This window comes from Hipposideros armiger, unplaced genomic scaffold (assembly GCF_001890085.2).
Source record: "Hipposideros armiger isolate ML-2016 unplaced genomic scaffold, ASM189008v1 scaffold_590, whole genome shotgun sequence".
Classification (NCBI taxonomy): Eukaryota; Metazoa; Chordata; class Mammalia; order Chiroptera; family Hipposideridae; genus Hipposideros; species Hipposideros armiger.
Genome location: NW_017731940.1, coordinates 553,461 through 580,068, shown reverse-complemented (window position 1 = coordinate 580,068; position 26,608 = coordinate 553,461). Strand labels below are relative to the sequence as shown.

The 26,608-nt window shown below is 48.4% G+C and overlaps 1 long non-coding RNA gene across 2 annotated transcripts; it reads left to right on the top strand.

Moving 5' to 3' along the window:
* The first annotated feature begins 839 nt into the window (after positions 1–839).
* LOC109371731 (uncharacterized) lies at positions 840–26,224 on the top strand. Of its 2 annotated transcripts, none has more exons than XR_002121918.1 (3): positions 840–914; positions 24,391–24,702; positions 25,791–26,224. It is a non-coding gene; the product is annotated as an uncharacterized LOC109371731 (long non-coding RNA). The 2 variants fall into 2 exon arrangements; XR_002121917.1 differs by lacking the exon at positions 840–914 and adding an exon at positions 14,271–14,442.
* Positions 26,225–26,608: the final 384 nt, after the last annotated feature.

The following is a 26,608-nucleotide window of genomic DNA, read 5'->3' as shown; positions in this document are numbered from 1 at the left end:
CCCAGACAAGACCCCCAGGGTTCCTCTCAGCATAGTTTTTCAGGCAGTCACTATCAGTCCACTGGAGTTGGCGTGTGTATGCAAGGCCCTTTTGACCCCAAGAAACAGAAGTTGAAATCTAAACTGGCTTAAATAATTAGAAAAGAAAAGAAACGTATTGGTTCCTGTGACTTAAAAATCAAACCGGTTCCAAGAACAGGTGGATGGTACCTCAAAGATGTCACCACTTCTTGTCTCCACTCCCCTCCCCTCCCCCTTTATTTTTAGGCTTATGCGATTTCAGCGTGGTGACCAGACGCTCCGCATCCTACGTCCCTCCTCCCCCAGGTCTGATTGTGACAGCAAAGGGAACATCTTCTTTCTCAATGCTTTGCACAAAAGCCCCGAGCCGGACGATTCCTGTGACAGGGTAGATTTCCACTGTTGGGCCAGCCTGGGACACCTGGACCCACGGACGAAGCACATGGACTGGGGACATTGACAAGGGTCAGGGAACTCCCCAAGTAGGAATGCAGAATGTTGTTACTGGAAGGGGAATGTTCACTTGAGTGAGATGAAACCAGTGTTTGTTACCTCATCTAAAGTCTGCTTACTCAGAGCAATTTAGTTCCCAGGTATGCGGAAGGCGGGGTGGGGGTGGGGGTGGGGGTGGAAAAGAGCTGCTTTTGGTTTCTTGGAACACCCAGCTGGGTAAACTGAGCCTAGCGGTTCGGTGTGCCTCTGAGAGGCCGTCCCACCCAGTGAGTTTGTTCCTCGATGTTCCTTGCTCTCTGTCGCTTTTGGGGTCACCTTCTGCTCAGGACCTGGCCTGTCTCCTCCACTGTATCCCAGGCTGTAGTTGCCTCCAAGGCCCAGGTGATCTTTCTCAGCAGAGCCGAGATGGAAGCTTCTCAAAGGGAACTCTGACGGAAAAGGTAGGTGGCAGTTTAAAAAAGGAAATAAGTGAATCAAATTAAAACAAAATACAGTACTTAAAATGCCTTCACAGGACATATAGTTTGTGTCCTTCACAGAGCATGTAGTTTAATCCAAATTAAGTAAACCAAGCCATAGATTAGTTCCCAGAGCAGTAAAGGACCCTTAAAAAGCCCCCTAGTTCACCCTCATTGTCCTATAGATGGGGGCACTGCGGCCCTGGGAAGCGAGCAACTTCCCCAAAGTTAACATCAGGGTCAATGTCAATGTCAGAGTCAGAGCCGGCATAGCACCAACACCTTTTCCTGGTCCAGCTCTGTTTCCAGGTATGATGTTCCAACCTCCTAAAATGTTGAAATAGGTCATTTTTATTAAAAAAAATTTAAAGCAATTTATGGGAGCAGATAATGCGTTCTCATGGCTCCCAAATCAAAAATTAAACAGGGAATGGTATAGAGTCTTCCTGTCTCCCCTGTCCCCATTTCCCCTAGCCATAGGGGTCACTTTTATTAGTTCTTATGTATTCTCCCAGGAATATTTGGTGCATATACAATTTAATGACATTCTGTCTGCTTTTAAAACACAAATTAGAGCATACTATATACTCTGCCTTGCATTTTGTTTTTTTTCACTTGAGTAATTACCTTGGAAAACTTTCCATATGCATATATAAAGAGCATCCTCATTCATCTTTACAGCAATTTTGATGATTTTCAACATTTTGCTATGATTAATACCACTGCAACAAATCGCTTTATACATATGTCATTTCATGTGTTTGTGATTATTTATGTAAGATAAATGCCCCAAAAATGAAATAGCAGGATCCTAAGGGTATGTGCCCTTGTTGCTTTGATAGATGCTGCTGAATTGCCCTCCACAACAGTTGTTTCCTGATCACCATTAAGACTGCTCCAGAGGCACTGAGCTAGAGACAGAAAAAGCCACTTCAGTTCCCCTAATGGGCGGGTGCTAAAAACCCAAATGTCAGTCAAACTCCCGAGGACATGAGCTGGGGCTCAGTGAAGAGGAAATCATCTCCTCCTTTTCATCCAACTCAATAAACAACGCATTGTCTAGCGTAGGTTTAGAAAGCCCCGTTTGGATTTGGGATCTAGCCCAGTTGCATCGCATGGAATTGGCAGTAGAAAGCGCACTGCTCGGAGGACCAGGTCAAAGGAGCTGAGCTTTGATTCCTACCCCTGTGTCCTTGACTTTGGACTAGACTTAGAGTGAGACTTCAAGACGTCTGGACAGGTAGCTTGATCTGAAGCATAGAGTCAGCTTGCTGCCGTTCCGACGCTGACCTTAGCCATGGGTCATGGTTTCCCCTTTCAGAAGCCAACCAGGTCCCCACCTTGGACTTCGGCTCTGATATAAGTCTTGTCTCTTTGTATTTAGGTCCCAGCTTCTCTCAGATGGGGACCTTGCTTCGCTCCCACCTATCTCTCCCTGAGGCTGTCATGGTCCTGTTACCTGTTCTTAGATCTCCCAGAAAATCCTCCGGCCAAAGCCAGCTACAAGGCATGCAATGCCGTGTCCCCACGACCTGGGGAGTGCTGGACCTCGTCCTGAGGGACTCTTATCAGGCTGCTCTTTCTTTGGCTAGCACTCACCCCTGTATTTCCTTAAGTGTCCTTCTGCCACCTTCAGCTGCCCCCCACCTGGAGGCATGTCCAGTTTCTATTTTCTTCCACTGTGGCCAAGGCTATAGCCAGAGCGGGGCTGGACAAGGGTAGTGGCTTCCCACCAACTTGAGCAGGGGAACTGAATTTACACATGAACTTTTAAGTGGAACCCCTAAACAGCAAAGAAAAAAAAAGCTTACTTAAGCTAATTAAATCTTTCTGAAGAGAAACATATCACTGTTGACGGAATCCAGGAAGACTGAAGAACCCTAGAATTCCTCAAAAGTTAGTTCAAAATGCTGGACTATATGATCTAGTCTATCCCCTTCTATTTTCTATGCAGCCCGAACATTAAGTGGCTTGCTAAGGTCACACAGTAAGGCTGGCAGAATGCAGCCTAGAATGTGTTGCCCCCAAGTAGAAGGTGAATTCTACCTATGAGAGTACAGACCTTCATGGCCAGGCGTCGCTCCTGTATCCTCAGTGTATCATGCAAGGTCTGGCACATCGTACGTACTTGATCAATAGTGGTGAGCGAATGCACAAGACTTGTTGAAGAGCTTGTTTTGTACCAGGCTCCCTGCCCTTTTTAGCTCTGGGAATAGAGCTGAGGCGAAGGCTGACCAATGTGGTTCCTTCTTTTACAGAGCTTAGAGATAAACAAGGACTTGGACCTGATACAATTATTACAGGATGTTAATGAAATAATTACAACTCTGTGGCCCTTGATAGATAAGCGGGCAGGCGCCAGGCAGGCCTTAGAGCTGCCCACTGGAGCAAGTGGTGGCTCAACCCGCAGGCCCACCTTTTCCCTCCTAACGTGTTGTCTTGCTTCAGAGAGCTGGGCTCTGTCATCTAGCCTAAGGATGTGGCTGAGGCCTGCCTGAGGATAGGCAGTGACCTCAGTTGCTCAGGTGCAGGACTCCTGCCAGGCTCTGTCACATCTACAGTGAAGCTGTCCCTTCTTGGAGTCCTGGGCTAGGTAGGGACGGGCAGGGAGTGAGTTTCTACCCATCCGCTGTCTACTTTGTTCCCTAAGCCCTCCCACACTGTCAGCCTCTGCCCAAGATGTGCTTTCTGCCTGGCATAGCTACTTCTGCCTCTCATTGCTTGTTAAAATCCTTTCCACCCTTCAAGGTGAAGTTTAAATAGCACCTCCCTCAGGGAGCCTGCCCTGACCCACCCCCAGTTCCTCCTCGAGGAGGATGTGATGTCTCCCTCTTCAAGCCTCACATAGTGCTCGGCCTCTCCCTCCCTCGCTGCAAAGTATGTGTCCCTTGGGTGTGTTGTCACTCATCCATTCATTCCACAACAATTTATTGAGCACCTACTATGGGCCAGGGGTTGTAGGCAAGGTCTCTGCTTTCATAGTTTGCTTTCTAATAGAAGAATCAGAAAAACAAAGCAAATAAACAAGATGAAATATTTTCAGGTTGATAAGGGCTAATACACACCAAAAAAAGCATGATAGACAATTTTGGGGTGGAGTGTGTGTACACCAGGTCAGACAGGTCAATCAGGGGACAGCCACGGAGGAGGTGAAATTTGAGCTGAATGAGTGACAAAAAGCAGCCAGCTATGGAAAGAGCTGGAGGAGGGGCATTCCAGGTTGAGGGGAACGGCAGGTGCCAAGACCCGGAGGCAAGGAAAAGCTTGGTGTGTTTGAGAAATAAGGAAAATGCAGTGTTGTTGAAATGAGTGTGTGTTTGTGTGTGTGTTTGTGTGTGTGTGTTGGGGGAGGGGGTAGAAAAGGAAGGGGTCACAAGGTGGCAGGACCCAGGTCAGATCCAGCCTTGTGGGCCACGGTGAGCCTCATGGGGTTTCCTAGATGTAGGAAGCAGCGGACAGTGCTAAGCAGGGGAACGGCGAGAACTGTCTGACATCCATCCATCCATCCATTCATTCATTCCTTCATTCATTTAGTGATGACTCATGTCTCCTTTGTGACAGGTGCAGAACTAGGTGCTGGGAACACAAGGACTAGAGATGTGCCTGCTCTGCAGATGTGTGTGTGGCATGGAGGTGCCTCCCCTGAATAGTCATTCCACTTGCAAGATCTGCTTTTCCTTTTCTGCTAGTTTAGATATTTGATCTATCAGGCTCTTCTGGCCCCTTGTCATGGAGAGCAGGCTCTGTGAGGCCCTGTTGCATTACTGGGGCCATGTTAGAAATGCAGGCTCCGGGGGCCAACCCCGGATAGACAGAATCAGAATCTCTATGCCCCCGTTGATTTGTATTCCCATTAAAGCTGGAGAGACTGGCCTGGAAGTAATCAGGGTATGGAGTGACAGACTTCCTTCGAACCCATCTGAGAAGACAGCTATGAGTCAGATGCCAGCTCAGCAATTAATGGTGGTGGGGCGGGGAGGGCAATCACCTCTTACCTCAGTGCTTCTTCAAACTGTGAAGGGTATGCACGTCACCTGGGAGCCTTGGTAAAATGCAGATTCTGATTCAGTAAGTTTGGAGTGGGACCCCAGATTCTGCGTTTCTAACACGCTTTAAGGTGATGCTGACACTGCTGGCCCAAGATGCACAGAAGCTTGCACGACACTCACCCCGTTAGCCCACTTGGTTTCCATAATCACTCTGTGGCAGATGTTTGTTTACATTCCACAGATCAGGAAGCAGGCTTTATGGAGCTTAAAACTGAGCTGTGGAACCTCGGCTTGTTTTCCTCCTCTGTAAAACGAGGCTGCTTGTACTGCTGCCTGCATTCGAGAATTCCTTGGAAGAGTAAATGAAACGAAGCATGTCATGTGCTTAGCATAATGCTTGGCACACAGCGAGGGCTCAATATTTGGCAGCTTTTAAAACAGTTTTCCGGGACTTGGCGTCAGGCTTTCCTGACTCCAAAACGGGGGGGTTCTGTCCATCAGGTGAGTAGAAAGCAGAGGTTGGCTCGGCGAGCAGATGAGGTTAGGATTTAAATTTTTTAGCGATAATTGAATGTGGATGGAGTCGGCAGGGTGGAGTTCCCAGGGGAGTGTGACAAGTTCGCGTCTCCTCTCTGAGGATATCTGTGCATTTGGAGCTGGTTATCCATTACAAGCTTCCTTTCTTCAGCCTGTGCTACACACACACACACAAACGCGTCTCTGGGGCTCTTCTGTTTTTCCCCTCTAGACCACATGCTCACAGCCCGTCCTGACAGTAGCCATGATCAAACCTGTCACAGTTCAATTGCAAAGATCTCAGCACCGTGTCCGATTCCAGACATGGCTTCTTGAGGAGATGCTCTGATCCCCGGCTGGCCTCGAGCAAGCCTCCCGTGACCAGCTTGTTTCAACAAAGAGAGCAGGTCATGGCTCCATTCACTAGCCTTTCAGCTTCAGTTTTAGATGCTTACATTTCTGAAAGTGCTCTAAATCCTGGGGCTATAGTCTGTCAGTAGTCCCTTAATAAAAAATAATCTGTACAGCACTCAATAATTTATAGATCACTTCTTTTTAGTTTATCACCTTGAAAAGGACATAAAATGGATATTATGCAATTTGCAAATGAGACTATTGGAGAGGTTGAGTAATTCATGCATTATCACTTGTGTGGTAACTGCCTTCCAATTCTGAATTCACTTGTTCAACCACTATTTACGGAGCAGGCAATATGAACAGGTCCTGGGCCCTGGAAATACAATACTGAGAAAAATAGACAGGTCCCTGCCTTCACAGAGCTCACATTCCAGGAGGGAGACCCATGTCAAACAAATAACCATGCCGACAAATGCAGTGCTGCTCTGATAAGAGCTGTGGAGGAGAGGCACATTGTCACTGTGAGTGCTTCATAGAGGGGGAGCTGACATAAAATGACAGGCTGCCCTGAAGATGTGGGCCCCCGGCTGAGATTTGTAGGCTGGGGTCTGACAAGAACCTTGGACTTTATCCTGAGAGTACTGTCAAGCCCCTGAAGGGTTTGGGAGGAAGGATAGATCAGATGTGTGTTTTTCATAGAAACTCCCTCAGCACTAATCCTATTCTGCCTTTTTAACCTTGCCTTATTCTCCTACTTCCTGGGGACATCCTTGAAGATGGAGATTGGGTAGTTAGTGGAGAGAGACCCAGTGAGACTGTGTTTGAGCTGGAGGAGTCAGTCAAGGCCATGGCCACACAGGTCAGCCAGCGAGTGTCTGCAAAATGCAGGCAGCAGGGGACTGAAGGCAAAATACCAACATTGTGAGCAGGCAGGATGGTAGGTTATATCTGAGGCACCTGAGCCGATGCTGGAATGTGGGGATGCCAAAGAATCTGAACACTGCATCCCACACCCTTTCATGGAGTCGGGAAGCCCTCTCCAGGCCCAGGGAATGGAAGACAGCACAGCCATCAGCCTGCCTGGGTTCAAATTGCAGCTCTGTCGCGTAGCAGATTCCAGGCGAGTCACTTCCCTTCTCATCTCCAGTCCTTCACTTGCCAAGTGGGGAAGATGGGGTCTCTCCTAAGGCTGTTGTGAGGGTTAAGTAAGGTAATGGCTGAGAAGGGCTGAGCCCAGCACCCGGCACCCGGTACGTATGCAGAAGTAGTAATAGTTTTAATATAGTGCTGGCAGAGCCTGGGCGATTTCATAACATGAACTCTGAGTCTCTGACTTGTCCAGGTGGAAGACGCTTTGTGAAATATGATTAGCTGCCTCCGTCAGGTTTAGCTGATGAACGAACTCATCACTGACCTCAAGGAAAAAAAAAAAGTTCCTGGGGTTGGCATCCCAAGGGTCTCTGCCTGGTTTTCAGCCTCTGTCTGGGCCCCTTTGCCTGAGGCTCCCGCTGCCTGCTCACCCCCACCGCCCCTAATGCTTCATGTCTTCGTTTGGGAAATGCTCACCTGCTTAACTGTTCACCTGGCAACCTCCCAAAGTAATGTCCTTCTCAGGCCTTTCCTGATGCGTTCATTCAATCATCGGTATTTACTATTGACACATCTAAGCTGGGCAAGTCTGTTCTGGACATGGAAGATAGAGTGCTGAACACAAGTTTCAAAGTCCCCGCCCTGGCGGAGATTACATTTTATTTTGGGGAAACAGACGATGTGCAATACACAAATGAATAACCAAGGTAATGCCAGATTGTGAAAAGTGCCTCCAAGGGGAAAGAGGTAATGTGATAGGGACTGTTGGGGTGTCTGTGGGGTGGCTGCAGGAGGTGATAAGATGGTTGGGGGAGACCTCTTTGAAGAGGGTGTTTAAGCCGAGGCTGACGGATGAGGAAGAGCTGGCCAACTGGAGAGATGGGGAAAGAAGGCAGAGAAGGGCAGCCAGGAACAGACGGAAGGGCAGGGAGGCCAACGCAGACGGAGGAGCGCGGTGAGCCGAAGCGGCAAGGCAGACAGCGGCTCCCTCACACTGTGTCTCTCCTACCCCACCGTGCTTTTGTAAGAACCCTGTGAAGCCCTTTCCACATCGGGGTGTAACCGGGGCATCAGGGCCCAGGCGTTTTCATGTCTGTAGCCTCAGAGCAGTGCCTGGCTCATAGTCAGCATTCACTAACTCTTAATTGAATGAGGCCCAAGTTGAGACAGGGATGGAGGGCCTGGGGATGGAGCCTGGGTGACGCAGCCCGTCTGAGGCAGTCTTTGATGAATCAGCACCCTCAATGCACTTTTCCCCAACTCACCCTGGTAGTAACTGGGTCTATGCCCCCGATTTGAAAACAGCCCCAGGAGAAGTGTGGCCTCTGGCTGAGAGAAGCATAAATAACCGTCTCCCAGGTGGAGGCAGAGCTGAACAGGAGGCGTCTGGAGACAAACAGGAGGGGTTGGTCAAGACCTAATCAATTTCAAAATAGAAACTGGAACCGAGTACAACGGACAGAGGTGTGGCCTCCCCAGAAAATCAAATAGGCTGGCAGACAATGAGCGTTGACAAAGGAGGAACCTGACAGCCGAGCATGATAACTGGAAAGAACGCAGATCCAACCAGGAGGAGCGAGTGCCCAGGATCCAGGGTCTGAGTCACCATAACGAAGCATCAGCTGCACTCAGACTTTCCTGCCTGCCTTGCAAAAACCGTTTGCTCAGATTCTGTTCTATTTCAGGAAACACCAGCTGCATCATAGGAAGTCCCACTCTTTCCACATTAGGGATAAGAGTCACTTCTCTTTGCTTTTGGGTGTTCACACAGCACCTGGTTACTGTGCTGGTCACATAGGTAGGTCAGTATAGTGCACCCTGGGGCTTGAGCAGGCCTCCTCCCCTCAAGCAGGGAAAAGCTGCCCTTGACACTTGTCACCCTAAAACATGGATTTCAGTCCCTCCGAGGAGCCTTAAACTGTCCCTGTGCCAGCTTCAAAGGAAAGAGGGAGAGGGGGCTGGATTCTACAAACTATCATGTCCCCCTTTCCCTCCCACCTGTCCTGTGAGAGGAACTTTGAAACCCTGGCCTCATCTTCTCAGAGAAGCAGCCAGAGCGAGGGTCCTGGGATGCACCTCCTTGGCAGGCCGATGGCTTCCGTGTGCTCTGACATCGGGCCACTTTCCTGGGACCGCTGCTGAACGCTGCTCTGTGTGGTGGGGTGGGGGCAGGCATGTAGGTGACCTTCTCGGTGGAGCGAGTACTTCCCCTCCTGTCTCCCCTAGGCCTGATGTAAAGTGTTACAGTCGATATGTGGTGCGGGCTGCTGAGTCCAGGGTATGCACACTGAGGGTTTTATAGGACAGAGTCCTTATGGGGTGGGGCTGGGTATCCTCCCTCCCTGAATTCCTTATCGTAGCAGGTTGTCCAAGGATCCTATTCAAACTTTTGGAGGTTCAGAGGTCTCTACAAGCTTTCTAGATTTTATTTGGGATCTTGGTGGATATTCCTATTATAAGAACTTCTATAATACAATGCAAAATGAGTGGATAGTGAAAACAGAAAACACGAAATTTCCATTTTCACTAATGAGAGGTATCCCCATGTCTGCCAATTTGAAAAGGATTTGGGTTTCTGCTCATCCAAAATAAGGTGAATCAAGGCTGGCCTTCAATCATGGTGAAGAGCAAATATAAGAATTTATTTAGATGTTAGTTGGGTAATCTGCAGCCTACTGCAGCGAAACATACTCTGGGGTTTGGTATTGGCTCTGCCATTCACTTGCTGTGTGTCCTTGGTCACACCTGTCTCTGGGCCCCAGCTGTCTCTGGAAAATGAGAGGGCTGCATTAGATCATGATTTCCTAAATCCTGTGACTAACTGTCACAACATTAAAAACAATTAAATTGCATAGTGGAAAATTGCACACAATTGAATCCTTTAATCCTCCTGATTAAAGGAGAATGTCTCAGAGAAGTGTTAATGTATCTTTAAACACCTTTAAACACCTGCTGATGTTACTTTTTTACAGAGAGCAGACTTTAGGCTCAGCCTTCCTTCGACTGCATGTCCCTATCTAGATGAAAAGTTCATCACGCTGTTTTGTTTTTATTTATTTTGATGTTCGTTTTTTTATAGCAAGTGATTCTGGCTTTCCACTTACAGCAGTGATATAGAGTTTTCTCTTAAAATCAATGTGTTTGTATAGATGAGAACATTTAAAGAAATCTATGAAGGTGGTATTGACATATGGCAAGAACTGTGAGGTTGGTACATGAACGGCTGCCCTTTGGAAACCCCTGGTTTAGCTGGACCGAAGTGCTTTCCGCCTCTGAGGGCCCATGGCTGTGAATGACTCACAACACACACTGCTGGTCTCCAGCTGTCTCAAATGTAAGCTCTGTGTGCGCAGCGAGTACATGGGGCTTTTTGGCCACTGTATCTGCAACATATAGTTTAGTGGGTGGCACGTAGCTGGATTTCAATAAATGATTCTAAAGGAATGGATGCATAGCTGGCAGGAAATACTGGGATGTGACACTGTTTTATGTTTGGAAGCAGTTTAGGCCCTGTGGAGTAGTGAAAGGTGGACACACACACACACACACACACACACACACACAGAGGCACACACATGCACACTTTATTTTGAATGTTAAGCCAAGTTGAATCTTTGGGATAACATTAAAATTTGAAGAATATATGTAAAATTACTTTTTTTTTTTTAATAATTTGGTTCTTGACATCTCAGATCATCCCTGGAAAAAGGCAAAGTTTAAAGAATGAATGAGTGAATACATAAATAAATATATTTACCTTTTACTCTCAGTTTTCCTTGTTTCCAAATCTCATTGGCTCTCTTCTTGGAGTATTTTTAAATTGACTGGCTGTTTGGTTCAAATTCGGATTTAAAAAAGTTTTGGCTTGAGCTACAGACCAAGTGTGTTTGCTGGGCTGGAGTTTGGGCGTGCCACCAAGCTGCTTTGGCTCGGTGACAGTTCAAACACAGCCAAGCAGCTGGTCCTGCTGGGAGAGCCATCAGGGGGAAGATGCCACAGAAAGAGTGTCCTGGGCGCTGCAGTAGGCGCTGCAGTGGTCTCTTCAGGTCCATGGGAGAGCCCCAGATTTAGGGGAGCCATCACTGACCCCCACCCAACTCTGTTTTCTCTTTCCTTCTCCCCCCAGAGCTGTAGTTGACTCTGACTTCCAGTAGTCATTGAAAACTGCCGCTTCTGGAACTGGAGTTAGTGGAACAGAGAGACAGGACTTTCTCTTCAGCCCCGTCTCATATTTTAGGTGAAGGCTTGTCCTTATATTGGGGGAAAGACTGAGGGTTTGCCATTGTTTTCCTCATAGGACCATCCCTGCTCCCTCAGCCCAACTCCAGCCATTTGGTTTGACTGAGTAGCCTTTTCTGAGGACCAAAGAGCATCAAGGGTGAGGTAAATGGAAGCAGAATTATTGAATGAACTGAAAAAATTTCTCATTGCTCAAGCAGCAGAAATAGTTATTACAGAAAAATAGCAATAATAAAGTGGTATACTCCACAGGGTTGTGGTGGTGATGATCTGAAACAACGTGGGTAACGCATTGGGGCTATGTCTGGCTCAACACTGGCACCCCACAAATAGTAGCTACATTTATTATTTAACTCCTCCTGCAGTAAGTGGCTCCTAGTGGGTCTCAGTATATGTTTGTTGAATGAGCAAATGATGGAGCTGGCTGCCCTACAGGGAGGAAGCTGGAGGTGTTCAAGCCAAATATGTACGTTACTGACTTATGGTACTGATACTCCATCAAATATCACAATAGAAATGACTGTGAGCTCAGAGACAATGCTTTAGATCTGCCACCCATCAGGCCAGCTGATGTCCTTCAGGGCAAGGTGGCTTTGATTGGCCAGGCAACCACAGAATGACTTTCCGTTTACTCTCCCTTTTCTGTATTTGGAAGTTAGAATATGCCTCAGGTGTTAAGCCAACACACCTTCAGACACCAGGGTTTTGCAGCAGCCCTTTTACAGAGCAGTAGTTGAGGGCAGGGAAGCAGGTGAGCGTTTCCTGTTTGGTACACGCTTTTAGAGCTTTTGAGGTTTGGCATGAAGATCCTGGGAGTCTGCTCCTGACTTGGTGAAATATTAAAGAGGAGAGATAAGATCTCTGACTCTGTGTCTCCATGAAGAATTAATGTTTCTCCTCTCCTGACCTAAGGGTGTGATGCAGCTAAGCTGCCAGAACCCCAAACTTTACTCCGACTGGCTGGTGTAGAGGGGGACAGCAGATACGACATGACTGGAATAATGAAGAGAATAAAATTGATGTGAATGCCTCTTTCTGAGCCACAATCCGTCGCATCTGGATAGTGTTGGACTCCCAAAGGTGTGGTTCTTGTGGTCAGTAAATCTCCTATAGTGTCCCAGCTAAGTGGTCTCTACATTCAAGGTGCCTTAGAACCATGATTCCCGAGGGGCAGAGGTAATTGTTGGACAGGTATGCTATAGAGGAGCGTGAGTTATAACGCAAGACACTAATGGTTCTGGAGGGCTTACTCTGCATTTTATTTTATTTTTTATTTGTTTATTTAATTTTTTTTAGCTGAGCCATCCTGCCACCTATGGGCAGCTCAGCGGCAGCTCAGCTCGGGGTGTGAATTGAACCGGTGACCCTGTTGCTCAGAGCTTGCACTCGTGAGCGAGCTCTTAACCAACTGAGCCACTCGGCCGGCCCTGGAGGGCTGACTCTGTCCTGGGCAATCTACTTGGCCCTTTGTGTGGCTCATCTCTCTCCATTCTGTGAGAAGCCCTGTGGCAGGTACCTGGCCGTAAATGTTCGTTGTGTATGGTCCCAGGTGTCATTCCCACTTCCCAAGAATGCCTGATTTCCCTTTAGGAGTTCCCTCCGTGTTGCTGGAATGGTAAACTAGATGTCTTCCTCTGTTACCATGGTGCCTGAAGTTTTCTTCAAATCACACTAATGAAGGAAGGGACAGTCCAGCTGGAATTTCTGTCTTCCAGGACTTGGAGTCCCGAGCTTATCATTGGAGCGTGGAAGAAATCCTTAGGACTTGCTGCTCCCAGCTCCAGCTCTGGGCCAGGCGCCTGGTGCCAGGTAACTTCTGCCGCCTGCTCCCAGCTTGTCCTAAACCTTCTCTTCCCTCTCGTGAGCTGTCTCTCACCCGCCTGTAAATTTCCTTTTACACAGAGCCTTTGAAGGGTCCTGAATTCAGGTCTGTCTGCCTCCACAGCCCATGAACTCAACCGTTATGCAAGGCTGAAAGGCTCTCTGTTTCCAGCTAGGCGCGGGGTTTTAAGAGGCTCTGTGTCTGAAAGTCTGGGAATATATGATTCTAGAATGGTAGGATCGATTCCTTGTCTGTCCTTTCCGAGCTGGTCAGGGTTCACACCTACAAATCCCTACTGCTTGAGCTGTCGGCTGAGTCAGCAGTAGGGTGTGTGAGGGCTTTTATACTTGAGCTCAGCTGACAGACACATCCCTTTACTCATGCTGGCCTCTCTCTCCCTGCAGGCTTCACATTGTAAGGCCCTGCCAGCCTAGCCCCCTGGCTTATCCATAAGATCTAGAATCTACTATCCCTTAGGAGAAATCTGAGGCTGGGCGACAAGGTGAAGACACCTCTTTAAGAGTTTTTGCCCCGTCGACAATCCCCTGGAGACCCCCAAGGGGTGGCCTCTCCAGTAAGCAGTGAAAAGCAGAGCCTCATAGCAGCTTCGAGAAATGCCTCACCATCTACTTGCAGCATGAAAGATTGGGAATGTTCCCCCGTATCGCCGCTAGGCAGATATAACCAGATATAAACTTTACATTTAAGTGGCTAAAACGTAGTACCCATTTCCTCAATGTCATTCTTCAATCAGCCAAGTAGATCATTTGAATCGTGTGAATACGTCTTTCCCAAATGAGACTCAGGAAAGCTATTTTTATTTTGAACAAAAATGTACTCCAATTGTTCCTGAGTTGCCCTTTGCCAAATCATATCGCTTCCCTGAAGCAGTCCTACAGGCTTCTTCAGTGTAGGAGCTTCTATCTGGGCACAGTGGCTGGTAGGAGAGTTTTCAGACTTTTTATTTTTTTAGCAGTGGAGTGATTTTTTTCAATCCCAGCGAGATTATAATATCCAAAAGAGATAAGATGGAGCTGCTCCGCTGAAGTCACCCCTGCCCGGTGGCATTCCCCTCCATCCTCCTACCTGGGTCCCCGAGGCGGCTCTGAAGAGGCACAGGAGTTGAGGAAGGGCGGGAAAAAGGGGAAAAGGTGCTGGCCCGACACCTCGTTTGAACTGAATTGGATTCAGTGGACATGGAGCTGAAAGAAGGCTGAGCTAATTTGCATTGTTTCTTTTTCTCTCCATCTCTGTCTCCTCCTTCCTTCCTTGCCTCCCCTCACCCCCCACCTCCCTTATGGCTGAGGGAATCGAGAGGGTGGCTTGCAGAGGGATGAGAAAAGCCAGGCCACTGTAGCCTTTAAAGCTGAGGCAGCAGCAGAGAGCAGGCAGAAGACGGGCAGATGGAGAGCAGTGCTGAGCACCAGGCTGGCCCCCGGCGAGAACCTGGGCCACCACCGCAGATTTACAGGAACTGGTCGGAAGAGCAAAGCAGCCGGTGAGTAGGTGAGGACAGCAGCTAAAAGACAGCCAAGGACAGCATGTCACATGCTGAGCTGTCTGCAGCCTGGGGCATTTAGGTGGTGCCTGGGCTTCCTCAGAGCGGAGCTGGGCGAGCGCAGCAGGAGCGACTATGTATCAGCAGAAAAGCCCGTCGGCTCCGTTTGCTTCGTGTCTGTTCTGCATGCCCTGCCGTGAGTGGCTTTCGACCTCTCTCTGGAGAATATGCTCATTATCTGAGCCTTTGAGTTAGTGTTTGGGGCTGTGGCCCAGACACCCGTCAAATTGAGGTATATGTGGTTTTAGGGTTTGCCAGGCGCCTTTCTACACGTGACCTCAGGGTTCCTCTGAGGTACGTTGGGAAGGTCAGTAATGAGGAACGTTACACTGTGCGTTATGTCCCAGAGCCTTGCGGATGCCACCGCCGTGTAGAGGAAGCAGGGGACTAATGAGGTAAGAAGAGAAATATGCTACAGACAGGCTAATTGCCCTATTCTCAGTGTTTGGCCTCTGACACATGCCCGGCCACCAGGCAGGGCAGTGGTGGTTATGCATTCCATTCCCAATAGATCAGAGTGGCTTTAAGTTTCCTGGATCGTGTCACTCACATGTGTCACGTGTACTTGGGTGTCATGGCATGTTGCTCCAAAAGGGTGATCTTTAAGGCCAAAGGTCACAAACTGGCTGGCCCCAGAAGGGTTTTGTTTGGTCTGCATCAAGTTTAAATTTTCAAATTGGTGGCTGACATTTAAAAATTGGAAGAGAACTGCATTCCTGGTTTTCTTGAAAAAGTTGGAGGATTTGACAACATTTGTTTTTGCAACTGCCCCATTTCCATGAATCATGCGCTCTCCACATTGCCACAGACCCCACCCAGCCTGCTTCACTTCCTTACATCACCTGCATGGCCCCATGTGCACTTGAGTTTGAGACCCTTGACCTAGGTTGTTGTCTTATGTAACTTGACATGTGGAACGGAGGTTGGCAAACGAGGGCCTGTGGGCCAAATCTGGGTCTCCACCTGTTTGTAGAAATAAAGTTTTATTGGAACACAGCCACTCTCATTTCTTAACAGATTGTCCATGGCTGCTTTCATACTCCTTAGGGTGCAGTAGTTGCTAGAGAGCTCATATCTGAAGATCCTAAAAGATTTACTATCTGGCTCTCTATAGAAAGAGCTGGCTGACCCCTAACGTAAACCATGGCCAGAGGGCTGACGTGTCACCACAAAATAGCCCATCGAAGTGTTTTCTAAACAAGAGTTTTTTTTTTCCTCTCAGAGGAATTCCACCAGCGTTCTTAAATTAACTGCATTTTCTTTCTCTCCTGGCTTTATTTATAACCTAGCAAACTGAGAGGGGAAGTTGGTGACCAATTGTTCCCTGGGTCTGGGCTATTATGAGGTTGTACAAAGTGAGTTTTAGTGGTCAGAGCCATCAGGCAGTTGGCTTCCTTCCATTTTTCCCTCGCCTGCCATGCCTGTGGGGAAATATCCAGAATTATGGGCATCCTGCTTCTCTATGGACCCTGCCTCTAACCCACAGGGGCCAGCATTGCTGTTGTCACTTATTGAAATGCTGTGCTATTAGCATTGTTATTTTTGAGAACAATATCTTACGCATGTGTGATGGAAGTAGTGAACTCTTTCACAACATCCCTGTACCTTTTCTCACATTTCTTTCTCAGGGCAGGCCAATGGCCCATTCAATAGCTCTTTTTCCTCCTACCTTCCTTGCTGCAGAGCCCAGCTCTAGGTAATGACTGAAAGTGCTAGAAGCTTGCTTTTCTGGCCTTCTACAGTGGCTGGGGTGATCGAATGATCCTGTTCTGTCTCAGGACAGAGAAGAGAAGTCTTCTGGGAGGCTTCTAGGACATATTTTCCTATCTCATAAGATACATTCCTGTGTCCATTCCTTTTTGTTTCTGAGGGTGGCTTTGTGAAGATGTGATGCTTGGAGCTGTTGCAGCTATCTTGGGACTTGAGGGAAGGCATTAATGATATGCCGAGGATATTTGGAGGAGGGATGAGAAAATCCTGTGTTCCTGGGGACATCCTTGAGCCTGGAACCATTACCCTTCAGATGGTTCTCGTTGTGGGACATGCTAATAAAACTTTCTTATGAAAGCCACTTTGGGTTAGGTATTTTATGGCCAAAAGTATCTTAATTCAAACAATCAGGTACTATTAACTCTAGTTTACATCACTTTCAAAAAGCAGCATAAATGTATACCGTTCTTACTATGTGTTCAGTACTGTTCATGCTTTCAAATAGTTAACTCATTTAGTCTTCATAATGACAGTAGAACATAAGTATTATTACCCTGATTTTACAGACGTGAAAAGTGACATTCAATAAATGCTAATACGTCAGGAGGTCACGCCCCTGGTAAGAGGCAGAGCTAGGATTTAACCCTGGGCAGTCTGGCTCCAGAGGGCTGCGGGCTTAATCACTGTACTTGTTCCCTCTTTAGAAGAGAGGAAACGGTTTGCTCCATGTCACATGACACAAGTTATCTCATAGCATGTGGTACCACCCTTAGCCTGGGATGGGCACCAGAAGAATCTATACACCCGTCCATCTGCCTCCTCTCCATTAACTCCATCTTCATCACCCTTGAGCTGGTTACAGCCCTGAATCTTAGTGGATGCTCAATCTTAGGACTAGATTTCAAGCCTCTTCGTTGCTCACCTGCTGCTCGAACTTTCTTCCTACTGGCTGTAGGCATCAAACCATTGCCTGCCTGAGGGAGCTCAAGAGAGTGGTGTAGCAGGGCCGGTACCCTGCGCCTTGTATCTTACTGAGGGGCATTACCTAGTGGCCATGGGTACTGGGTTTGTGGTCAGGCAGAGGTAAGTTTAATTATGGCTCTGCAACTTCTAACTTTGTTACCATGGGACAGTCCCTTCCCCCGCTCTGAGCCTCAGTGTCCTCTCCTGTAAAACGGAGTAATAATGACCTATACACAATGAAGTAATTTTGAGTATTAAAATGATAGGCATACAAAATGCTTAACGAAGTGCCTGTCACCAAGTAATCACCTCGTAAACGGTGAACACCATTCTTAGTGAGGTTGCTTTTCTATTTTTACTGTCACTATGTTTGGGGCTGTTTGTGGGCTAGAATTTCTTGGGAACCCTCTGTTCTGTACGAGATGGACCTGAAATCTTGGGAGTAAGGGAGGGGACTCATTGTGAGAGATGGTGACCTAGGAACGCAGAACAACAGGATGCCAACCCAACTTTGCGATCTCAGTGGCTCCTTTTCTCTCCCTGGGCTCCCATTCCCCCACCTGTCAAATGTGTGGGTGGGTTGAGATGACCCCTAAGGGCCTTTCCCAGCTCAGACAGGCCACAGTGTGAGATGCACCAAACTCACGGGCCAGCATTCTCTCTGGGGCTCTGCAAAGCCCGGGAGCAGTTAGCATCCCTGAGGACCGGGGTTCTGTTTCCTCCCAAATCTACCAGGGCCGCCCACGGGTTTCTATCTCCTCAGCCATCAGCATGCCCATGCCTGGTGCCCAGTGCCTGCATTAGGTGCATGGCCAGTAATTCTGAGCTGGATGAGTGAATGAGTGCTACCTGGGACCCCTGAAGGAGGGGCAGGTTTGGTTTCTTGTAACATAAATACTTAGAATATGACCGTGGTTTTAGTTTTTGGCAACAGGAATCACTTACTCATGGTCATGGCCTTGAACTTAACCAAACTGTGAGCCAGCACCAGAATAAACTGCACTGAACTGCCAGCTTCAGAGCCAAAGGGAAACTGACTTTCCATTGACCCACGAGCCAGGTCTGGTTTTTTTAAAAAAACGTTTTACAAACAATCCAGCATCTAGCAAACCTGGTCAAATGAAAAGCTTTCTTGCATTTGCTTTTAGAGCCCTGAACTGGAACGAAGTCAGACCCTAAATAATTCTAGTTTATAATATTGTGCAATACATGCAGATACTAATCACGTGAGCTGACACTTGCAGCGCAATCACCTTGTGCTAATTGAATTATCTCATTTATTCCCCAAGCAAACCTATGAAGGAGGTACGATTTTTATTCCTATTTTACAAGTGGGGGAAGTTCGACAGATACATAACATTTGCCAAGGTCACATGGCCACTAGGAGGCAGAGTGGACTCTTGAACCCAGGGCCATGGAATTTCTCAGGATCGATGGCAGCTACAGTTTACTGAGCCTGCATTGCGAGGCTGTGACGGGGCTGAGCACTTTGCATGCAAGAACTCAGTTTATCCTGACAGCAGCCCTGTCTGCAGTGTGTCATGATTAGCTCCTTTTGGAGATGAGGGAGCAGAGCTTTGAAGAGATGATGTAACCTGCCTGCAGTGTGGGGGTGGTGGAACCAAGCTATCCCCATAGAATGGCAGAGCTCAGGGAACTCTCATGGGCCCCAAAGAGGGAGGGTCTTTACCAAGGTCACACAGTGACTCTGAACTGGGACAAGGCTGCACGGAAGACATTTTCCATTCACTGCTGGGAGGGTGTTGTTGCAGCAGCAGTGGGAGGGGGACCTGCCATATGGCTGATCCTCTACGTCCCTTGTTTCAGTGACAGAAAAAAAGAGCTCCGTGAGTTAGAGTACATGCTTTGGAGTCACAGACCTGTGCTCAAATCACAACTCCAGAACTAACTTGCTGGGCGATGTTGGGAAAGGCTCGCCCTCTCCGAGCCTCTGTTCCTCTTCTGTACAATGGGACAGTAACCATACCTGCCTCCTGGGGTTGCTGGAGGAGTGAAAGACGGAACACATGTAAAGCGTGGGGCACAAGGACCGCAGCACAGTTAGCGTGGAGTAGCTCTTGTTGTTACTGAAATGATCCGCCAGCCAAAAGAGGTTTGAGAACCGTTGCTCCATGTAGAGAAGCCCTGAAGCCTGCTACAATGATGACATTAGGGTGGGACAGAGGCCCAGAGGCTGAAGAATGTCAAACTCTATCAGACTAACACATGCACTCGGGGACACACACACACATACACACACACACACACGTACCTGCACACCTGCATATAACACACATGTGCGCGCACACTACATGTATGGCTATACACACATTTGCATGTACCCACACATGCGTGCACACGCACGCACGCACACGCACACACACACACACACACACACACACATTGCACGTGCACGCGCTCTCTCCTTTGCCTAGTTAACACCTACCCATCCTTCAGCTCTCAACCCAAAGGTCACAGCTTCAGGGCAGCCGCCCTGACCTCCCAGGTGAGGCCAGGCCACTCAGACTGTGCTCTCTTGGCACCTTACACTAGTCCTCCTCTGTTTGCATCTCAATTGTCATTGAATAATGATGTCATATGTTGCTTAATTATGTATTTCCTGCTAGAATGCTAGCTCTGCAGAGGTCAGGGACAAAGCCTGACTCTTCTCCACTGATTGAAAGCACCTCACACTGCCAGGCACATAACAGGCCTTTGACACATTTGTGCCATTGCGTGGACAGAACCAGCAGGACCCCTTTTGCGTGCAAGCTAGGCAATGAGCGGATTCACAGGGGGGCTGCCTTGCACAGGGTTTGGGGCCTTGGGTTCTGTGATGGTTTGCAGGCTCGCCCTGAGAGATCCAAGCCTCAGAATGCTGTGGAAGTTGGCAAGAAAGAAAACCCAACTTTCAAATGCATTCCTCGTCACCAGGAAAGCAAGTGTTGGTGGGGGATAGAATTTCTAATAAGTCTGAAACGCGTACAGCTCCTTACTGCTTCTCGCTCTGCTTCCCCCAGGGACGTTAGGGGACACCAGCAGCTGCCACAAGTAATAAGGTTGATGAGTCACTGCCTGGGCTGCGACAGAACTGTTTTCTTCCTCTCAGGCCACATTATAGCAGTAAGCAGATCCCTTTAGACATAAACAGGGCAGGGGATGATGGAGTGATGGAAATGAGACATGCAGTGCTGGGCAATGAAAAACAGGTGATTCGGGTTAGAGTATAGATGGTCCCTGACTTACAATGGTTCAGCTTATGATTTTTTGACTTCACAATTGTGTAAAAGTGATACGCCCTCAGTAGAAGCTGTAGTTTAAAGTTTGATCTTTCCAGGGGCTAGCTGTCTGTGGTACAATTCTCTTTTATGATGCTGATTGGCGGCCTCCATGTGATCAGGAGGGTAAACAACCAACAATCTTCAGGGTACTGTGTTGCCAGAGTTTTGTGGGTGTTGTGTTTTGTTTTTGCATCCCATCATGTCTACAAAATGCCTCTCTGTGCCTCCTGCTTTTGGTTGGAACAAGAAGAGGATGGCAATTACAGGTGCTTCTCAACGTACGATGGGGCTGTGTCCCAATAATGTAAGTGTTCTGAGCACGTTTAAGGTAGGCTAGGCTAAGCTATGATGTTCGGTAGGTTAGGTGTAGTAAATGCATTTTCGACTTACAATGGTTTTCATCATACTTAACCCCATCGTAAGTCAAGGGGCATCTGTAATTTCTTTTACTTCATTTGTTTATTTAAAGAATAGTGCTGGACACCCTCTAGCTGCTGGGCATATTGGAGAAATGAGATCTCCATAGTCCTTGACCTTGGGGTACTCAAGTCTGCTGGAGAGATGGACAAGGAAACAGGCAATTAAAATGCAATGAGATCAGTGTTCAGTGGGATGTGCAGAAGAGTGGTTCCTGCGGGGAGGCGGGGGGGGGATGGCTTCTGGAGAGGAGGATGTCTAAGCTAAGACCTGGAGAATGAGCTGCAGTTGGCCAGGTGAGGAGAATGGGGAAAGAGGGGTTTGAAAGGAGAGGAGAATTTGTGGGCAGTTCCCAAAGGGAGAGAGGGCATAGCAGGCCAAGAAACGTGGCAGGAGCTCAGCGTGGTAGCAGCTGTGGGTCCGGGATGGAGTGCCATGGAGGGCAGGGCCCAATTGGATGCGTAGCCCGTCTATGTGGACCTCAAAGCCCTACCCCCAGGCTGATAGCAGATGGATCCTAAAATGGAAGTACTGGTAGGCTAAGAGACCATTCTGAAGAGAGGTGGAGACTTTTAAAGACGCTGGAGCTCTCTCTGAGGCTGTGAGGAGAGGTAGGCAGGCAGACGCTTCTCAGGGGCAGTGAGCTCCTTCAGACTTAAGGGTACAGGAGGAGCTGTGCCACTCACTGCTACGTGGCCCTGCATTCTCTGGGCCAGTTTTCTCACCTGTCAAGTGGACAGGGACGCCTCAGTGACCTTTTAAACCTTCCAGCAGCTGCCACCTGAACTCTTGTCGAGCTGGATGAGCTGTGTGCTTCCCTGTCTCACAGGCCACTCTGCGACTCTGCCCCATTTGTCCCCCACAGCTCCTTCTATCCTGCAGCGTCCACCTCGGCCACCCCGGCCTTGTTTTCTCTATCGCTACCCGGAAGCTGTGTCGCTACGAGCAGCTCACGTCACATCTCTGGGCCTCAGTTTCTACATGAATGAGAAAGGAATGAGAGTGATAATACCACGCACTCCTTCAGTCTCCTCTCGTGCCCTGTCCATCCCAGGCCACCCGTCCTTCTCTCTCTCCCTCAAGCTCACGGAGCTCTGTCTTGCCTAGAATTCCTTGCCTCTTCCTTCCTTCCCATTCCTTCCCCACTTTTGGCTAATTCTTCCTCGTCTTCAAAGACAAGCTTCCGCAAGATTTCTTCGGAGGAGCCTTCCTGAAGAGGATCCACTCCTTGTTCTATTTTGTGTTAACACTCTGCAGATCGCCTTCCTGACGCATGTCCGCATGTCACAGTGTTGTGTGACTACTGGGTGCCCCCCCCCCACAAGGTATGTGCAGGGCAGGGGACAGATCCAACATGTTCATCGCTTAGCCCTGTGCCGGGCACCTATTAGGCATTGGATAATTAGTTGTTGAGTGGCTAAATGACATTTCAATGGATTTAGTACATTTCATACATATGCAAGTTATTCATTATGCTGAAGCCAGGCCCATACATTTACGTAAACTCAGTTTTTCAAAGAACATCACAAAACCATGCTGACATAGTCTGGTCACTAGAGGGCGATGTGAAACCGTAAAGCTAGGTGGCCTGAGGGACCCCGGCCCCCTTTTGAGAAGTGGAAATCTAATGTTGAGTCACTTTCTGTTCTTTCCATTTCCAAGCTTCATCGAATAAAATAAAAAAATACACAGACTATTGTGAGTTGGAAGGCCTGTTTGGTCCAACCCTGGATTCTGAGACCTAAGCGAGTGAGTTCCCTCTGTCTTGACCAGCCCCACAGCACAGACTCGTTCCTAGCCGTGGGCAACCCCTCTCTTTTTCAGTATTCCTATTTTCCTGTCTGTCCATTCATCTGAAAAATATTTACTGACTTTCTACTATGTGCTGAGCACTGGGTGAGGTGCTGTCTCATGGAGTCTACTGTCTACTTGGGAAGACAAACATGGAGAAATAATGTGCAGTTACCAACGGTGATTATTGAGGAGAAAGGCCAGGCCTGAGGGCGGGGTAGAACAGGGCCCTGGATTCTTTCTTCAGCTCACCCTCAGAGGAAGGGCCATTTAACAGAGACCCAAAGTCTGAGCAGCCACTGGCAGAGGGGTCAGAAGACCAGGCCTTCTGCCCATGGGCCCACCTGGGTGCCAGGTACTGTCGGGCAAGTCCTTTTCTCTCGCTGTCGTCTGTTGTCCCATTTGTATAATTGTACAAGCATTTCAAACCCGAGCGTTTGATTAGGAGGGACTTGTATCTGGGGTGCTCGTGTGCGTGGCTCTCAGTCACAGGAGTCTGGGGTCCACCTCTTAGGGGAAAGGGGGCGCCTGCATTGATGGGCTCCCACTCAGCAGTGGGTCCTGGGCTGAACCTCCAAGCTTTCCAAGCTCTGGGGAAGCTGTGCTCAGGCACAGGAGGACTGCTGCCTTAAGACCTAGTGGAGGGGTTCCCACCGTGTGGCCCGGACTGCCTGCTTCCAAGCGTCTGGGGAGCTGGGTAAGTATACAGATCCCTGGGCCCTACCCCCAGCGACAATGATGAGGTAGATGTGGAGGAAGGCCCCAGAATCTGCATGCTCATCTCTCCAGGTGATTTTGATGCACACGAAGGTCTGGAACTCATTATCCTTCATCTCTCTGCAGAAAGGGTTTATGACCCAGGCTTCCGGTTGGACTTGATTTATGTTCTATTATTGTGTATTCCAGAAAAGCTGTGGCCAAACTCAATCCTTGAGGCTCAAACTATATCCTCAGCACATATAAGGATCTCACTTTAAAGAGTCAACCATTTGGGATGTGAATTTTCACTCCAATAGAGTTCTTTCATGTGTGTTAATTTTCCTAAACAAGGGCTACGCCTATTTATGCTTCACAGACCAATTCATTCATTAATTAGAAACACCTAGAATTCAGCTTTGTGGAAGATCAACAGTCATAATTTCCAGAAGGGAAATGGAACAGGTGTGTGACCAGCGGCACAAAGAATTAAATTTCAAAGCCGAGAGTTAAGCTCCTCCAGATTAAGCACTTATTTATTGTCAGATTTATAATCACTCCCTACCTGGGACAGGTGAGCCCTGGCCCAGTGTCCCCTGAATGCAGCTAAAATCCTGATGACCTTGAATTTGCTATTGCTGAAGAGGCTACAGTCCCGTGGCTCCTGCCCAGGACTATCATCCATGGGGTCAGGGAATGCCCTGACCTGATCTGATCCCCTCATCCTGGGCTGAAAAGCGGCTCAGGCAGAGCTGTCTTGCATCATGCAAATGTCTTGGCTCTTGACAAGGAACATTTCAATCAGAACCCTTATCTCCAGTCCTTGGCTTGTCCATCATTTTCCCATTTGGGTGTAGTGTGTGTGGGGGGGTGGGGGGGGTGGGGGCAGCTGCAGCTGGTAGCTAGGCTGTCTAAGGGCAGCCGTCCTCAGAGCTCTGGCCGCCCTCACGTGGCTACTTCATCTGAGAGCTTGTGAGCAGAGAGCACTGACAATGGAGAAGTTGACCCATTTGGCTTTTGCCTGTTCCAGGATGGCCAGAAATCTCTGGAGAAAAGATAAGGGAGCTGATGAGGGCCAAGACAGTGTAAACAAGACCACAGGCAGCAGGTGTGTTGAAGCTGGTGGCTACTGCAGGTCGTGCCCAGTCAGCAGCCCAGGCAAGCTGTTGGATCAGAGAGGACCGTCAGCTGGACTCGGGGCCCAAAGACCTCCTACAATTTGCCTTGATGGAGAGTGAGGAGATGGCATCGGAGGGGCTGGAAAGACGAAGTAAAAACGGCACAAACAGGAGGGCAGCAGTGATGGAAGCTGGGACCCATGGAAGGGAAGAAAGGAAAAGAGGTGGGTTCAAATGTGAGAGAGAAGCATTGCTTTTAATCACAATTCTTCATGTGGGTTTGTTGACATGTCCGCTTCCTCTGTGTACACGAGCAGTGTCCGCTGTCTCTCCTTGGGTCTCCCATCAGCGCTGTAAGACAAGCTGGCCATTTCTCTTTTACCAATGAGAAGACAGGCCCAGAGATAGCTACGAGCGGCATGGCCAGGAGAAAGCCCTGGGCCTCCCAGCTCTACGCCTAAATGCTGTCCTGTTAGTAAGTTTGCCAAGTTTAGCCTTATTCAAATGACACTTGACTGCAGGGAGCATTTGTATAATAAAGAGGAAGCCGACCTGCCCTCTCCGATGCTCTCTCCTTGAGGCCCTTCCAGGGGCCTCTGTTTAGGTTTGCCGGTGCTTTGTGGCCTAGGTCACCCAGAGCCACCCAGGGGGAGGGGCGCTGGCTTCCTGCAACCCCATGAAGGCTGTGCTCAGGGTACTTAAATCTGGTGATTCGTGCAGGAAGGATCAGAAAGGAAAAGATAGGAAGGGAGACGACTCAAAAGGAAGTTGACAGTTAACAAAAGAGATAGGCATGTGCTGCCAGTGTCTTATCAGGAATGACACTCGGTTGGTCATGGGATGAGCAACAGAACCTGTGGAGGGCAGTGGGTGGTCAGCTCTGGGCCTGGGGGAATAGTGACCACGATGCCTAGTTCAGGAACCCCTGCCACTGGGGATGGGAACATGGACCCTGGAGTCGGACAGACTCGAGTTCAAGTCTCTGCCACTTTTCTAGTTGTGTCCTAGGACCAGACATGTAATCTCACTGAACCTTAACTTCATCTGTAAAATCGGAATAATAATGATGGTGGATGAAATGAAATCATGCTTAAAAAGCGCTTAACACAATAATAACCACGAAATACATATCTGCTGTGGTCATGATACTTACCTTGAATACCATGAATAGGGTGAATTGTATTGAATAACGAACATGCCCCCAAGTCGTCCAAGTGACAAATTTCCACCCTCTGGACTACCATCTTAAGTCTCTCAGCCTTTCTCACGCAAGATACTTTTACCATTTCTTTTTTTTTTTTTTTTCCTTCAGATTCCACTGAGTGAAGAAAACATTAACCTCATTTGGTGGATAAAGAAACTGAGTCTTGTAGCTGTGAAGCGACACTGTTAAGTAAGGTGACCAAGCTGATACGTGGAGCGGAGCCAACACCACTGCTCGAACCGGCTCATCTGACACTGATAGGCTCAGCCAACTGCCTCTCCGCAGGGAAGACAGACTCTGATGGTGACAGAAAAGCACAGGAAACGCCTTGATGGGGACCTGTGGGGGGAACCAGCCTAATATAGGGATCAGGAAAGTCTCCCTGGGACTTAGCAATGCTGCAAAGGATGAAGATTTCTCACTGGCAGAATGCCAGAGCTGGAAGCCAGCGATTTCCAAAGACAGTATGAGGAATGTTTTCGGGACCTGGCATGTGAGAATTTTAAAAAACCTTAATAATTATGTATTCACTGTAAGTTATTAATGCAAGGGGCTCTGTGTTTACATGTAGGAGGTGATAGGGGTTTCCTTTTTAAATATATAAATACACGTAAAGAAAAGGTAAGGTATTAGGTAAACAATAGTAACTGTGGTGCTTAGGTATGGCAAACATCAGGACCCCAGAAACCTTAATGCCTGAAGACTGGGAAACTGATTTTTTTTTTTTTTTAAGATTTTAATGGGGGGTTGGGAGAGGGGAACAGACAAGTCGCTGTCCTTTTGTTCTTCAGTCTAGTTGTGGAAGACCTTGCTTCACTGGCCCATGTTGGTATTATCATTGTGCTCTTCCCGGGTGAGGCAGTTGCTTGCTGGCCATTGGACGGCCACTCATGGCAGCTCATGGGAGCTCCCAAAAGCTCACGCCA